The 16,973-nt window shown below is 43.4% G+C and overlaps 1 long non-coding RNA gene across 1 annotated transcript in view; it reads right to left on the bottom strand.

Annotated features, from left to right (window-relative positions):
* The window catches only part of LOC143694804 (uncharacterized), an 85,226-nt gene extending 76,113 nt beyond the window's left edge, over positions 1–9,113 (bottom strand). The window contains exon 1 of the long non-coding RNA XR_013183526.1: positions 9,039–9,113. This is a non-coding gene — a long non-coding RNA (uncharacterized LOC143694804). The remainder of the gene's footprint in view (positions 1–9,038) is intronic.
* Positions 9,114–16,973: the final 7,860 nt, after the last annotated feature.

Here is a 16,973-nt window from a genome sequence, read left to right on the forward strand (position 1 = left end):
CAAGGCAGGGGATCATCACATCCTCTCTCCTGAACTCCCACAAAATGGAAGGTAGCAAGAAAATGCTTCATAACTTCATAGCTACAACATGGAGGCAGTTGTTTGCTGTGCTGCTGTGAAGCAACAACAAAAAAACCCAAAAGAACATTTAATCTATTCACTTTAAGCATCCCTAACTATGCCTTTGTGGCAACTGCAGCTTGGTTTCATTGTGCTACTGAAATGAGCCCAAGATCTTGTGCAACATTTCAAATAACCAGAACAATATATTTCTCCATTACTTTACTTACTTTAAGCACATGTGTTTTGTAGTTAATGTAGTTCCTGGTGTTGTGAGAGAGCAGTAAAAATGAAATCCACGCTTAATGCAGTGAACTTTGACAACAGCAGCTGCAACTCAAAATTAAAATCCGCTGCTTTGCTTTGCTCTCAGGGTCTGAACCAGCTTTGAGGAATGCTGCAGCGCGCTGTGAGTGAGGACATCTGAAATGAAAAAGTGCCTGAGTGGCTGCCCAAAGGACAGATCAAATCACCACAAGCAAACGGTGATGTGCCAAGCTGTTTGCTGAACACTCAGGTGAAATCAGACAAAACCGATAAGCCTTGGAAATTTCAAGACAAAAGAGAGAGACTGAATTTTTATCATCTGCTGCAAGGCACTAATCATGGAGATAAAGGACTCATTTAGACTGGCTGACTTGACCCAAAAGCCAGAGGAGGCATTGAAGGCAATGAAGTTTCTGCTATCGGTCTCAGAGCACTTTGGATCTGGCCAGAAGACATACACACTACATATTTGGATTAAGTTCTCTTGAGGGGCAGGTAGTGTATTTTGGTTTGGGCTTTTTTTGGAGAGGTGGGGCGAGAGAAGTTGTGGTTTGGATTTTGTCCAGACAGCAGCAGCAGTAAACTGCTGAGCATTAGTTATTTTTGTCAGTGATCTGATAGTGTCCTTTAGGTGTTTAACTGCATTTTATAATGACCCAATACATCCAGGTTTTGTTCATTTGCTTTCCCTTTATGTCATCAAGGACTTGCTTTGGATTTGTGGCTGAAGTAGGGATTATGCAGACCCCAGGCTGCCTCTAAAGGAGAGTTTTTAGGACAATCTCTGCTGAGTACCTGGCAGGCATCAGCCTCAGCTGTGCCTTGCCCGAGGCAGGTGGAATTCTCTCCAGTGATTTTCTATAAGTATCTATTATAGTGACAGTGGGAGAAAAATCCAAGGGAGGAAGGGTGTACAGACACTGTGGTCTTAAAAAGATTGTGAATGAGGACTGCCAGGAAGAGTCACTGGTGCCACACTTGCCTACTCACAGGGGATGGTACCTCTGTCAGCCAGCACTTCCCACTTGAAACTGGAGTCTTCCTGCTGCCTGTCCTCCACAGAAGAAGCAGTTTCTAATCGTACAGGGTTCATGGCAAAAAAGTCCCTCCTAGAGGGATAAGTGCCAGGTAGGAAAATAACATGGCCCTACTGAGCCTGAAATTTGACATGTAAAGTTAGTCACTCAGAATGAAAGAAAGTGACAAGGTTTACAGCTGAATTAGGTTCCTATGATGTACAAGATTATTGATTCTGTTAAATAATAAAGTAACATTACTGAATGTGCTTCTTGTTATATGTTAATGGCAATAATGTAAATATCTTGCAGATCTCTGTGTGCCATTCACCACTCATTTTCAATGAGAAATAGAAGTAGCAGGAGTCAATAGGTCTGACTCTGCAAGCTTGCTTTCTTTTTGCAGTTAACTTTCCATGCATTGAAATGCTCTGAATACAGATTGAGTTGCTTTGTTCGATATTTATTATTGTTCCACCTGCGTTGAAATGGGAACAGCTCTGGCTTTGATAAATAGATTCAAAGGCAGTCAAAATTCATTGTGCCTCTTCTAAATGCTTTTGTGTCCTCTGCTGGAGCTCTTTTTGATTAACTCTTCCAGAAAGACTTCTCTTGAATCAAAATAGGTCTATTCCTTGCTTTCACAGAACATCAGTGCAAACCCTTTTTTTGAACCAGATTGTCCCATGTCATGTATTTGTCCAATTTTTTTGAATGGCCAAAGTTTTTTTTTCCCTCTTTTCCATGTTGAGAGACATGGTTCTCCTTCTTAAATCATGGAGGCCATGCACATGACAACTGCTAGATAATTAAAAAGAAAGGTGTCAGAATCTGGCAGTAGAACTTCATTAGCTTTCCAAAGCATAGCAAAGAACATTCATTATCACAGTATGAAGTATCATAAATAATTAGTACTAAATCCAGACATGCCAAGGGAATGATCAGTATGTCTTCATACTGTGATCAGCTTGCCTATTTATTTCATTACTGTCTTCATTGAAAGCTCAATATTTTGCCAATTCTGCCATTCACACTCATTCTCCCAACATTTGTGGGAAGAAAGAAAAGAATACTAGGATTGCCTTGCTATTTTCTTAAGTCATGACACCAACTAATTATAAATATTTCACCAAACAATAATAGCACTATCTTGATTTAACTTATCCTCAAGATACTTTGTTTTTGAAGGTAGGATAATATTACAAATTGCAGCTGTAAATTAAGACAATATTAGGCATAAGGCTGATGCAAACCTTCCAAAATGGAAGAAGCTGAGCTTAAAGATGCACATTATGTGTATAAAATTCTCCTTCAAGAATTCATGTTTGTGCCTGTTCCCTCTTCCTTTTATTCATGTCCTCACTGAATGAGGATTTTTTTTCTCCTAAGAGGAGAACTGAGTGCACAGAAGGGCACTGAAATGACTAACTTAAATACACACACAGAGTGTGGATTTAATGTAAATATGCATTTGAACTTATTTCCAAGATCACCCTTATCAGCAGCCCAGGATGTAACTCACTGAATAATGAAAGAGGGGCAGCATTAGTTTAAAGTGATTGCTGTGTTTGTTCCATTATTAAGTTTTGTTGCCTGGTGCTACAGGGCAAAGAAACACAGCAGGGCTAAGTGGGGAGAGGAGTACCATGAAAATTTACCTGGAGGCATGCACCAAGAACCTGCAAACAGCAGAACACAGAGACTCTAAGGCATCAAATAAATGAACAAAATAATCCACTCCTCCTATTATGCTTACTATCCTTTCTTCCTCTGTAAATCTCCTGCACCTGTGCCTGGAAGGCACCTCCTGCTTTCACCTGGGCTTCAGGTTTAATCCAGACATCTGTCTTGAGCTACCCTGTTTATTAAAACTTGGGGTTGAATATCCCATTCCTGACAGTTCAGCTGCCTGGAGTGCCTTGATGTGGCCCAGGACAGGAGAGCAGAGCTGCAGCTGGTGTCCAGGGCACAGAAATGGCTCTCCAGCTCCTGCCCAGGACCCTGGCACCAAGGGCTCCTCTGTGAGCCTCAGCTGCTGCCAGTTTGACTGAGTGGCTGAGAGCAGTCCATCTTCCTGTTGTGCTAGTTCCTAAATAATCCATAAGCATAATAGTAACAGGTTCACCTCAGGCACGATTATCACTAAGAAATAATCCCACTCATTTTGGTTTAATTTTTTTGAAAAAGAGATGTGAATTCACCCAACACAAGTGGGAAATATCAATTATAATAAAATTCCTGATACAGGAGGGAGAAAAAGAGTGAAAGCATTTTAAAAGTGTTGAAAGATTGCAATTAATTTTCCATTAAAGAATTGCTCATTGTTTGGAAATTGTACAGAATGAGAATAGAAGGTTACAAAATTATCACAGCAGCATCATTCAATTTACAAAGGTTTTAAATTTTTTTTTTAACCTTCCAAGAATTTGTGGATGGGGAAGAAACATACACAGTCTAAAATCTTTTCAGAGGCTCCATTTGGCTCTGTAGTTGAGCAGCTGGCAAGAGGCTGCCTGGTTGTACTTCCCAAGAAAGCACTGAAGTGGCAGAACCCAACTGATCCCAAGTTTTCACTAGACTGAGTAAAAGACAAGGCTGTTAACAGCATGTGCTGCATTGAAGGGAAGAGGGGCACAACCACATTTCTGCCAGCTGAGGGCAAGCTGGGCTACCCCTCCTGGAACAAAGTTCTGCCAGAGCCTGGCACAGCTGCACGTGGAAGGCTGCAGCTTTCCTCCCCCTGGAGAAGCAGGAAAATGTTGACAGCAAGGAATGTGGGGAAGGAGCTGGCTCCCAGTCCTGCTGCCTGGGTTTGGGTAACCCAGCCCTGCTCTGCCTGGGAGAGCATCATGGGCCTTGCAACCAGCTTGGGACTGAGACACTCACACTTAGAGGGGAGATGCTGGTCACTCCCTGAAAGCCAGCTGCCCAGAAACAGACAGAAAGAGTCCTGATCGAGTTTCTGAGACAGCCAATATAACTCACCAGGTTCCATACAAAGACAATAACAGGTTTTTGTGTCATAGAGACTGCAGGGAGCTCGGTTGTTGTCTGCGGAAATTCATGGGAGAGATTGCGTTCCTGTTCAGTAGCTCATTTTCAGAAGGTGATTTAGCCACTTGTTTTACTCAATTTAAAGCCTTCAGCTTGTTATTCATAAGAGAAAATAGATTACAGTGCCTGAGAAGCTGTATTTTTTTTCTTCACAATGGCTTCAAGCAGGTCCTCCAATACTTCACTGGCCTGGGCAGTTTCCCTCAGCTCTCCTTTGTCCCCCTCCATGGGGAGGTATATCATAGTGAGAAATCAAATCAAAATTTACTGCAAGATTAAAGGCACTGGAGATCAGAGCAACTTGCAAGGAACCACTGTGCTCAGATTAATGCCCAGACCAATGCTGCTTTGAATTCCACTCCAGTCTCACAGATTATCAGGGAACAATAGTCAAATTAAAACAAGGTCGTTTCTTCTTGGCAGCAATCATGCTTGGTTGGAACTTCCTCTGTCACTGTCTGCACTAATCAGTCCCTTCAAAGTTTGCCTGGCACCCTCTGGGGCTGCCCCCCACAGGTAGCCCTCTCCTTACCTTCTCATTTCAGCTCCTTCCCAGCTTCTGAGGGTGGTGGGAGAGAGCTTAGAGGGACAACTCACCAGACGCAGAGCAGGAGCCTTGGGAGCATCAGGCTAAACCCAAGCACAAAGGAGGATTTACTTTTTGAACTTGGCTATTCTACTCTGTCTCCCAAGGTAGATTTCTCTCTGCCTTTGCATCAACAGAGGCAATAACCTGCAGCTCTGCACCCTGCCTTTTTTCTCCTGGTGTACAATGAAGAAAACTGATTTAAGGTTAGTGGTAAGAGAGAGCATAGTCTTTAACCATTGCAGTTCTCACACAGCATTTTGATAACTCCTCTGCTAACAGAGCTGATAGAGAGGAGAATGACAGAGGGGAGGACATTCCCTTCTTGCTCCTTTTCTTTGCTACTTTGAAAGTTTTGACTATTTTCCCATAACTACAGAGCTAACAAGAATGAGAAGTAAAATGGCTTTTGAAACGTGAAAATTCAATATTAGAAATGTGATGAGAAGACACAAATGCAGCTGTTTGAAAAGGTTTGCTGAACAGAGAACACAGGGCTGTTGTACAGCTCCTGCACAGGAAGAATGAAGAGAGCAAAAGGAGCAGGCTGTGGGGGGACAGAGCAGAGATAGACTGAGATTCTTTTAACTAAAAATTCAATACAGCTTCATTCATTATATATTTTTTATGAAACAGTGGAATTAAAAAGAAAAGGCTTCAATGAAACATGGGGCTTCCAGCTTGCTCAAGAATACTGCAAAATCCCTTATTCAGTTTCCCTTGAAGCCAAGAGAAACATGTCTTTTCTGGTCCAATTTTCAGCTCTTTGAAGCAGAAACTCAGTCTTTTATGTGTCCCTACAGTGCCCAGTGCAATAGGTCTCCTGTCTCAGCAGGGACTTCTAAGTGCTATTGTAATAAAATTGATTAATCATAATTTCTAATAACTCCTTAATATTTCCAGTATAATCCTTGACTAAAAAAATGTGTGCAGGCTGAAAAGGCATGAAAGTTTAATTTAGAACACAGTAAAGATAAGTTTCTGCTAGGAGAAAATCTAGCACAAAAGGTAGTAAAAATGTTGTTCAAATTAAGCAGATACAGAAATGATATTAACAGTGTAACAAACCATAAATCCGGGCTTTCCATCTATTTATAAGCTAAAAATTAAGTGTAAGATGAGTGGGATATGCAGTGGCATGCAGGGATGCTATTTATGGCTCCAAGAAGAGGGAGATGTACTGTTACCCAGCTCCATCTGCATGGCAATGAAGGGCCACTCAGAGATGGATGTGTAAATCTTCCTGCTGTGATTCCTCCCCACTCTTTTGCAAAGTAGCACTTAATATTGACTCCTGTGCTGCTGTCACATAACCCCCACAATAAGGGTGGAAATGGAAGGGCCAGCTCTCATCTCTCACTGGCTCTGGCTCAGGTTGCAAATGTGGGCGGACACTGCTGCATCACTCTGCACTTCAATAAACGTTTTTAAGGCTTATTTTTCACAGCAGGAGCAGGAATGAAAAATAAGATTCAATTGTACATGTTGACAGGCTGGGAGAAGTGCCAGTATGCCATAACCCCAAGTACCAGCCCAGCCCTGCCACTCTGTAAAGTGCAATTATTGTAAATTGGTTCAGAGCCTGGCAAACATCAGAGGCACATGTGTGCCTCTCTGCAAATATGCATACACAGGACTCATAAATGATCCTGCGGTTTCCTTTTCTCCCTGGGGGAAGGAAGTTTAATAGCTTTAATGTGAGCTATCCTTTTCCCTCAGCTGGGGCAGATTTCTACCTGAGGGAGTTCCTCTAGGCTTCCCTCCAAGCCAGTGAAGAACACAAATATCACAGGAGGGGCTCATCTCCCCCTGTGGAAAACAGGGGATGCTTGGGCCATTCCCATCTCCCTGCTAGGCAGCTAACTGAGAATTACACATCTTACATTTGGCTGGATTAAATGCTTACCATTTGGATGCCTAATGTCATTTGAGTTGAAGTTTTGTGTAACTTCACAGCAAAGAACCACAAATATATCTAAACATGCTAGCTTTATAGAGAGAAAACTGTCAATTTTAAAGTCTATTTTCTGTGGTCATTTGCAATCAAAAGAAAGTATAAGCTCCATTGAAATAAAAAAAAAAAAAGCCTTTCGTCATTTAGAGTTATAAAATAAAATATAAGTTAAAGTGTAGAAATAGATAAGATTTTACCCCAGAATTTAATCTTCTGTATCCATGACATTAAGCAAAACATAGCATGGAATTGTAGAATACCAGGCTGGCTATTCATGTGGCTTTCCATCTCTGGTACACGCCTGTCATGGTATTGAGCACACTCAGAACCCCCCCGTTCAGCAATGCTGCTGAACAGAAAATCCCACATGTGGGTGAACATGAGGAAACATTTTCCTGCAAATTATTTCTCAAAAATATCAGCTGTGTGATAAAGCTGTGGGATTAATTAATTTAGTATGCATTTCTAATTGCCTTATTGCAATCCTTCTCTCCCAGGACTAAAGCTAATGCTCCATATCTTGAAGTATCTTCAAATTTCAGGGTTTTTTTCCTTATCATGGCAGGCCATGAAATTATTCTCTTACCTTCAACACAAGGAATGTTGGTACCTACAGATACAGGTACTACATAGACATCCTGCAAGTCTGCATAGATATGTCCACTCCTTATGGTAGAAACCTTTTTAAAATGTAGCTGCTTTTTTCCCCTTAATGCTGAAGTACCATTGGGAAGTGCAGTGCAAGACACAGCTCAGATATGCAGGTGTATATCATTCCTGTACCACAGCTCTATCAAGAGATTTTAAATAAAGAGACAGCACTGAATCAGCTAATGATCTGACCTAATTTAGCCAAGTTAATATTTTAGAGAGCCCAGTATCTTGTATTTAGCTCAGCAATATCTCCCCTAAATCATCCAGTTCTTGATTTGACTATTTTAACAATAATTTACATCCTAATAGCTGCTGATGGCAGTCAGATTTTAGTTTATTTCTACTGTGTTTGGTTCTCCTGTGTGAACTCGTGTATTTTTTCTTAGTGAATTAAATTCATCATGAGCTCAAAGAAAGAGGAGTTTGAACTTTCTCCTGGACTTGCCAGAAGGATCATTCTGAAGACTTTAGCTGGACAGAGAACAGAAAATTACCTGGTCTGTTTGAATTTCACAGAAGAAATAAACCCTAAGCCAAGAATTATTCATGGGAGCAACTCAACCTATAGTTAGAATAACTGTATTACATCCATTTCAAAATGATTGGCAACAAAAAGGAGATAAATTATAAATTTGATTTTTAAAAATTATTCCTGAAAGCATATACTTTTTTCCTTGACGAAAAAATGCGTACCATGATTTTATTTAAAATACAGGCTTTGGAAGATGTCAGATCATCATGATAATGTGAATAAGCATAGCAGGTGATCACAAAGCTCTCACTGCAATCAACCCCAGCTCAGCCTGCTCAAATCCCCAACTCACAGGAAAGCCCAGCGCTCCCAGCCATGTAGGGCAGGAAAAAGCAGCGATCACATGTATTATTTAAGGAGAGGCACAGCCAAATGAGGAGCACATCTTGCAGCAGGTCCCTGCAGCCTTTCGGGAGGCAGCAGTGTGTCCTGCAGCCCCCTGGCCCCGCGGCTCAGCAGCCGCTCCGCGTGTCTCACTGTGCGGCGCTGGGGAATCCTGCTGGGGAACGCGCTGCCAGCACTCCTGCTGCTGGCCTGGCGCCTTGAATATTTCATCTCAGTCCCTCGCTACAACCGATATGTGATGAGCAAGATAAAGCCAACTCTTTAACAACCTGTCTCTCTTTCTTGGACAAGCAAGCCCTGACTTGCAACACATGGGAAAAGACAGTCAGCAGCTCCCAAGATGACCCTTCTTTGAAGTGATATCTTTTTTTACTTCATTTGCATTCTGGTTTCCAGCTAAACCAGGACTTGCACTGTCGGTATCTACGTGTGTCTGTTCCAGCCCATTCACTAACAATTTCTGGCAAGTGGGCAATTTCAATTCAAATTCAACAGAGGTAACTTTCAAATATATCTAGTCCCTAAAAATATTAGTTGGCAACTGTGTCAAACAGAAAAAAAATCACTTACCTTCTGGAGGAAAGTCAGTGTAGATTTATCCTGTAGAAGTCAGGAACAAGCCAAGAAGCCTCACAATATTCCCTCAGTAACCAATGGAGACATTAGCTAAAAAACCAAAGGGAGAACACAAAATAGGATTAGAGGCACAACAGGTATGAGCACACATGAAAGCATATCTGCTAGATTATAGAATATCTTCTATCAGCCAAAAACCAGTGTTTGGGTAACCTTAGCCAAGGCATCAGACTTAGATACCACATGTTTAACTCATTCAAGCCCTTGAAAAGCCATTTTCAACTTGTTTGGCCAAGTGTCTACTGTTTGCCAGTAGAAACTTGGCCAACACCAAAAACCATTCCTCCACATCTTTCACGATTCGTTATAAATGCCTCTGATGGTTTTTTCCTGCTTAAGGAATGATTGTTTAAAATTTTGCATACAAGTCTTCTTATAAATTCTTTTAAAACCATTTTTAAGTTATATAATTTCTTTTTCCTGTGTTTCTGGAGTGTTGTCTGCAGAGGCACTCACTAAAATTTCTGCATCACTGTAAACACATTTACTTCTGATTTATGGCAGCCATATAGCAGCCTTCAATCTTCAACAATGAAACCATGGAAACTTCACCAGATGAAGGCTGGTGGATGGAGGAAGAAAGAAAAGCATTGTTAGACAAATAGCTGGCCAGAATCTGGCTCTGACTGCATCTTTGGGAGCAGGGAGGAGCAGGGGTGCTCCCATGTTCCAGCTCCTACAACAGACTGCTGGCCTTGTCACCCACTGTCCAGACTTGCTGGAATCATGATGTGGTCTTCAACACCTTTCTATTACCTCAGGGTTAGTTTTCCTGTTATTCTTTTAACCACTAACATATTTTACCTCCAAAGAAGAACATATTTAATTAGAAAATGAAATTAAATTACTCAATCTCCCCTTCTTCCTTTAATTTTATCAATATCTTGACTTCACTTGGAGCTATTCCCCAGTCAGAGCTAGAGGGAAGCAAAAACCCCTGATCTGAATGCAAGCTTGTCTTACTTAGTCTTTCTTTTTCTAATTTAATTTTTATTTTTGTAATTCTCACATTTCCTTGGGCTATTTAAGATGACAGCAGCCTCTTGCCTTGTGTGATACAGGACTTGAACTATTTTCAGAAGCAGTAAACTCAAGGAATAAGAAATAACTATAAAACTTGTCCAGTGGGTTGACTTGATCTAATACTTCCAGACACCTATTATTCCACATTTACTGGACTTCCTCTGCCCCTTCAACACTGTACACTTGCTGTGTCTTTTCTGGATAAGGAAACCAACACAATGACCCTAACAGCAGTGTTCCTTTCACCCCTGAGACGTGTACCCTTGTAGATTGCATGCAGTGATCCACTTAATGCATAAATGTTCCCTGAGTAAATGCTATTGAGTCTGGCAGCTGCAGTGACACTCCCCTGCCATATGCATTTTCTGTACAGATCATGGCCCTTTGCCCACCTCTGGCTCAGAAATGTGCTGAGAATGAATGTGTGGAAGCTCCAGGACACCTCTCTTGGTGTCTATTGTGTTCTTTTTCCTGTAGCCCATGAAAGGCCACAACAACCACAGCTGATAAAGGACAGAGAGAAAATGTGTTACAGAACAAGGAGACAATGCAACAAATACAGCTCATGGGAGAGAAAGGATACTGTGGGAAGACAAGAGCTTTGTGGGATGCCTGAGGTCAGGCTGCATGGTCAGAAAGGTGATTCCTGTCTTTCTGGCCCATGCCAGAGACTCTGCAGAGGAGAGGAGAGAGCAGAGGAGCCTCATTGTGTCTGGTTTCAGCACATCAGCACCCTGGTGTGAGAAATTGAGTTTCAGGGCTACAGGAGGCTACCCATTCTAAATGCACACTCCTGTGAGTCCCATCAGAGACAGAATGCATATAAATCTCCTGAATTACTGAACAGAAAATAAATCAGAAAGCAAAAAGGTTCTATCTCAGTTCAGCATGCCCAAAACTAATTTGCTTGTATTAGTATTTTCATTCAAATAAGCCTCCTCTCAAGAAATAAAGCACACTGCTAGGAAAAATCATTGGTCCTGCAGCTGTGATCAGGGAATGAATGAGACATGACAGTGCTCCTGTAGATGTTCAGACAGCCTGAGCTTGCCTCAGTCATCTTTTCCTGCGGTGGCAACATCCTGTGTGATGCAGTTTTGTGCAATTTCTGACATTGTCATTTCAGATGTTGTAAAATCCTGGAAGTGAGAGAAGGGACCAGGGTAAGAGGGGAGAAAATAGAACAGAAAATAGCATCTGACAACACATATCCAGTCCCTTGTGTCATTGTAAGGTTTGCATGACTTGTCAGGATAGCCACCAATCTGATCAAAATGTGCCTACAGCTGGCATGGCAAACGTGCCAAGCCTTGGAAACCTCTTGATGTCATAACCTAAATAACAGAGAGGTCAATTGGTTTTGATTTTCCTTCTCCCTTTCTTAGTAAAACACCCAAGTCTGAGATGAGTGCATTTCTGCTAATCAGTGACAGCAAACTGGACAAGGAAAAGGCAGGTTTAGCACAATTAGCAGCATTCACAGTGGCTTCTCTTCCACAGGTTTCTCCAGAGCTGGTTCTCTGGAATCTCCCAGCAGGGCTGAACTGATATTGAACTTCCCTCTATTAGAAATTATTTGGGCACATATTTTTGTGTACATTGATAGTAAAAGAGTTTTCTGAGGTCTCTCCCACTGTCAGGCTAACCAGGTTCACAGAGAAGTTGTCAGGCAGGTGAATGGACCTCTAGTGTAACTAGAGATGGCAGATTTCTTTAGCAAATCATCATAAAACCAGTTAGCAATGGATATAAAATGTTTCTTTCTAAATTATACATGTCACATGAATACACAGAGCTAACCTGCTAAATTGTCAGGACTTGCATATACAGTTTCTCCACCACTCTGTCACTCAGGCACCTTTTAATGCAAATCCTTCCCATTAGCAGATTGCTTCCTCAACATCTGGTGGCCTCTCCTTCTGCCTAGTTAGATGGTCAAAAAATATTCCAATTATTCTCTGTTTAATCAATCAAAGTATTTTCATTAGAAACCAATACTCTTCCAATAGTTTCAACAAACATAAAATGTGATTTTTTAATGGGAATCTGTTATTGTTATTAACAAAATTCCATCTCTCTTCCTGCCCTCCCTCCCTCATCTGGGTACTTCGTGCACTTTAGGTGCTGGATTCAGAGCAGTTCAATGTTGAGATATGGAGAGCAGCATTTCTATGACACAAATTTAGGGGAATGCTGCAGAACCAAGAAAGAGATTCTAGACATTCCCTGGTGTCCAAACTGCTCAGGGGGAGCCAATATGGACCCTTCCACAAGGAGGTTTCACTGCTTTCACCAGTGAAATCAGTTTTCAGTTATGGTGACCCTGCAAGGGACTCTCACTTATGCATTGTGTTTCTAAATCTGTGGACAAATTAAAGATGGACTTGCCAGGGCAAAAGGTTTAAAGCAGCTGAATGGATTCTGAGCTGTGGAAAAGGGACTCTTGATTTAGGTAGCCTTCAGTTCTGGGTTCCCATTTCTCAGAGGGTACCTATTTTCAGGTATCAAGGTTTCAGATTCTTGGTAGGTGTTTTTCAGGTCCCCAAAGTATTGAGCAGCTGCAGAGTGAAAGACAAAACCCTCAGGAATCTCCAGGGCTCAGAAGCCCAAAGTGGAAGTAACCAGAAATCTCCTGCCACTCTGTGCTGGCAGCTGGTTCTGCTTTGTGGTTCCAGCAGTAAGAGAATTTAAAGGGGTGCACTGCTCCTTGTGAGACTAAGAACAAATATAAATTCTCAGCACTCTCAGATAAAAAAATTAGGCCATTCAGTTCTGCTTTGGGTTTGTTTTGGTTTTTTTTGTGATGCTCTCCTAAGAAAGGGGAGAGTAGCTTAGGGGGAAAATCAGAATGATTTTAGTAAGCAGATGTTATGGTGTTTGATGTAAGAATTAGGAGGTAATAGTGGTTACTAAAAAAATGCACTACATAAATAAGGAATTACTTACTATGCATACCACAGACAGAATAAAAACAAAGAGCCACATTATGATCTCATAAGAGCTAATAAAATTTTTGTTCTCTTGCTTTTAGACTAATTGTACCTGAATGGCCTTATTACAACACCATTATTTGGTCCACTTTTAAAAGCATTTCTATTTTTTTCTAAGATCATTTTGGGTGCAAAACTGGAAAAGAATTCCAAGCAGAGAGCAATAATCTAGCCTTGCACTGAATGTGTTACACTGGTAAATGTAAATAGCAACAATTCATGAACAAGATTATTTGTGAAGCATGAGATCACAGTACTAAAAAGTGATTATAGTCCAAAGTCTTTTCATTCTTTAGTTTATGACCTGATGAATTATTAGAATTGGTTTACAAGTTCTTTCCTTTAGCAAGCTGAAAACTTGCGTGGAAAACAAAACAAAAGAAAACACTGAAAACAAAACCCAAAATCAACCCAAAAAGAAAGCCAAACTGGGGTTCTGGATGAATTCTGAACTTACAAAGAAATAGCAGTATGGAAAAATCACAAGAAAATTGTACAATATGCCATCATAACACCCTTGCTCTCTCTCATAATAAAGAGAAAAATTAAAGTCAGCTCTGGATTTTATTTCAATAGGAATAAACTAGGAATTAAGTATTATTTAACAATGATTTCTGCCTTTCAGTTCTATCTTTGTCCAAAACTACATCACTTTCTTAAATATTTTTATGTTGTTACAGTTCTTGTTTACAACTTAGTATGGTTATTTCTAGAGTACTGTGAAAGGCATTGAGGGAAAATTTTACATGTGTCGTTGAACACTACTGAATTTCACACAATGCCAGAAGTACAAATAAAGCCTAGTTCAGTGTGTTTAGGTGATCATTAGAGATCTCAGAGACTGACAGCATAAATACATTCTAGTCTCTTTTAAAGAGAAACTTTTCTTTTGACTTACAGTATTTTACACATCACAAAATTTTATATATGACAAAGAAGTAATTTTAGATAGGATTCAGCTGTTCAATAGTTCTGTTTGTAAGTATTTATTTAGTATGGAATGGAAAAGAATGAAATATGGTTTAATTAGCACTGTCAAACAGGTACCAAATTTAACTTGGCAGGAAGGATAAAGTTAACAAATCTTAGTCTTTTGTCTCTCTGCATGATCAGCACTCATATACCTCAGTTATCTGACCTGCTAAGAGATGCATAAAACCACACTGCCAGCCCCCCTTTATTGCAGCTTATTGTCTTGGACACCATGGGCACAAAGACATAACAGCAGCAGCGTGGTTTAATTGGGCCAGAACTTGATTAACTCTGCACACCAGGGATGGCTCTCAGAACTCACTGCTGTAGTGCAGTCCCTGCCCTCTGGGAGAGGCTGCCCTGTGCCCTGCTGGCCCTGTGCCCTGCTGGCCCTGCCGGCCCTGCCGGTCCTGTCCCCTGTGCCCTGCTGGCCCTGTGCCCTGCTGGCCCTGCCGGCCCTGCCGGTCCTGTCCCCTGTGCCCTGCTGGCCCTGCCCTGCTGGCCCTGTCCTGTGCCCTGCTGGCCCTGTGCCCTGCTGGCCCTGTGCCCTGTGCCCTGCTGGCCCTGTCCTGTGCCCTGCTGGCCCTGTGCCCTGCTGGCCCTGTGCCCTGTGCCCTGCTGGCCCTGTCCTGTGCCCTGCTGGCCCTGTGCCCTGTGCCCTGCTGGCCCTGTCCTGTGCCCTGTGCCCTGTGCCCTGCTGGCCCTGTGCCCTGTCCCCTGTGCCCTGCTGGCCCTGTGCCCTGTGCCCTGCTGGCCCTGCCCTGTGCCCTGCTGGCCCTGTGCCCTGCTGGCCCTGTGCCCTGTGCCCTGCTGGCCCTGTGCCCTGTGCCCTGCTGGCCCTGTGCCCTGTGCCCTGCTGGCCCTGTGCCCTGCTGGCCCTGCCCTGTGCCCTGCTGGCCCTGTGCCCTGCTGGCTCTGTGCCCTGTGCCCTGCTGGCCCTGCCCTGTGCCCTGCTGGCCCTGTGCCCTGCTGGCTCTGTGCCCTGTGCCCTGCTGGCCCTGTGCCCTGCTGGTCCTGTGCCCTGCTGGCCCTGCCCTGTGCCCTGTGCCCTGCTGGCCCTGTGCCCTGCTGGCTCTGTGCCCTGCTGGCTCTGTGCCCTGCCGGCACTCCCCTGTGCCCTGCTGGCCCTGCCCTGCGCCCTGCTGGCCCTGTGCCCTGCTGGCCCTGCCCTGTGCCCTGCGCCCTGTGCCCTGCTGGTCCTGCCCTGTGCCCTGCTGGCCCTGTCCTGTGCCCTGTACCCTGTGCCCTGCTGGCCCTGTCCTGTGCCCTGTGCCCTGCTGGCCCTGCCCTGTGCCCTGCCCTGTGCCCTGTACCCTGTGCCCTGCTGGCCCTGTCCTGTGCCCTGTGCCCTGCTGGCCCTGCCCTGTGCCCTGCCCTGTGCCCTGTACCCTGTGCCCTGCTGGCCCTGTCCTGTGCCCTGTACCCTGTGCCCTGCCCTGTGCCCTGCTGGTCCTGCCCTGTGCCCTGTGCCCTGCTGGCCCTGTCCTGTGCCCTGTGCCCTGCTGGCCCTGCCCTGTGCCCTCTGCCTCTGCCCAGGGGACTGTCTCTGGCCCCCTCCCAGCTGCTCCATGGCAGGACACCCATCCAGTCCTGGCTCAGAGCCCTGCTGGTCAGGAGGTGCAGCTCTCCATGGACAGCTGCCTGGAAAGGGTTAATACCCAACTGCAGTGACATGACCTCAACCTGATGTTCACTGCTCACCTTCACCCATGAGGATGAGACTGGAAACAAGCACAGTGAGTAATCCTGTTCAAGGGCTCCATGAACTATCTGCAGAGATTAGACTACCGACATCATTTTGAAAAACACTGAAAGAAATATCATCCTCTTGTTAAAGATAAACATGTGTGCTTTTTTGGTTTTGTTTTCCTTTTTTTGGTTTTTTTTTTGGTTGGTTTTTTTTGGGATTTTGTTTTTCGGTTTTTAGGGTTTTTTGCTAGAATATGTAACTTCTCATTCTCTTCTAAAATCAGGTCAGATATAAGGATGTTTCCCAATGAAGGGAGCAAGGACAGTGATGAGGGAATGTTTGCATCTCATCCAAACATCCCACTTTCCTTTTCCTTCTGATGTTGCCTTTTCCCCTCCCTATTATATTTCATTTTTATCCCATTTTAAATTATATTTGAAGAGGTTTGTTTTGCAATGCTTAAGTGTAATGTTTTGTCTTGCTGGAATATTACCCTTTTTCTCAATGAAATTCTGAGGGAATCAACCTGTAGTTGTGATATGTTTCACGTGGTCAGGAGACATTTTCTATCAAAATACCTTGGAACAGTAATGTTCAGTATGTTCAAAAAATCCTTTTATTTAGCTGTTCCAATATGGCTATAAAAGATTTGCATTGGGATTTGTGTCTCATGCAGTCCCACACTGGCATGGTAACAACAGCAAATGTAATAATGATCATCCTCCTGTGGCCACAGTGCTCTGCCAAAGCCATGGTTTTGAAATGACCATATGCATTCCAAACCAGCAGGTTTGTAAAACACAGAATAATAACTGCTCTGGGGTTTCTCACCATGCTCAGCTGCCTCAGTGTGTTTACAAAAGGAACACGAGCTCTGCAAAATAAAATCCTGCTCTGCTGTGCTTCATTCAGAAAGTTCACTTTGCTCCTCTGTCCCATTCCCCTCCTGCACTGCTCACACACCTCTGTCAGGGCATTGCCTGTCTGTCCCTGAGGACATTTACCCACTGCTGCATTAGAAATGCCCCCTGCATTTACTGCCAGGCTCCTGGCAGGCAGCATCAACCACAAACAGTGCAGCACTGGAGTGCCTCCCCAACATCCCTGCTGCACACAGCCTGTACTTGGGCTGCTGAGTGCCATCTGAACACACCACACCAATATTCACCCACAAGCCCCATTAATCAGAAGAGC

The sequence above is a fragment of the Agelaius phoeniceus genome, chromosome 9, assembly GCF_051311805.1.
Source record: "Agelaius phoeniceus isolate bAgePho1 chromosome 9, bAgePho1.hap1, whole genome shotgun sequence".
NCBI lineage: Eukaryota > Metazoa > Chordata > Aves > Passeriformes > Icteridae > Agelaius > Agelaius phoeniceus.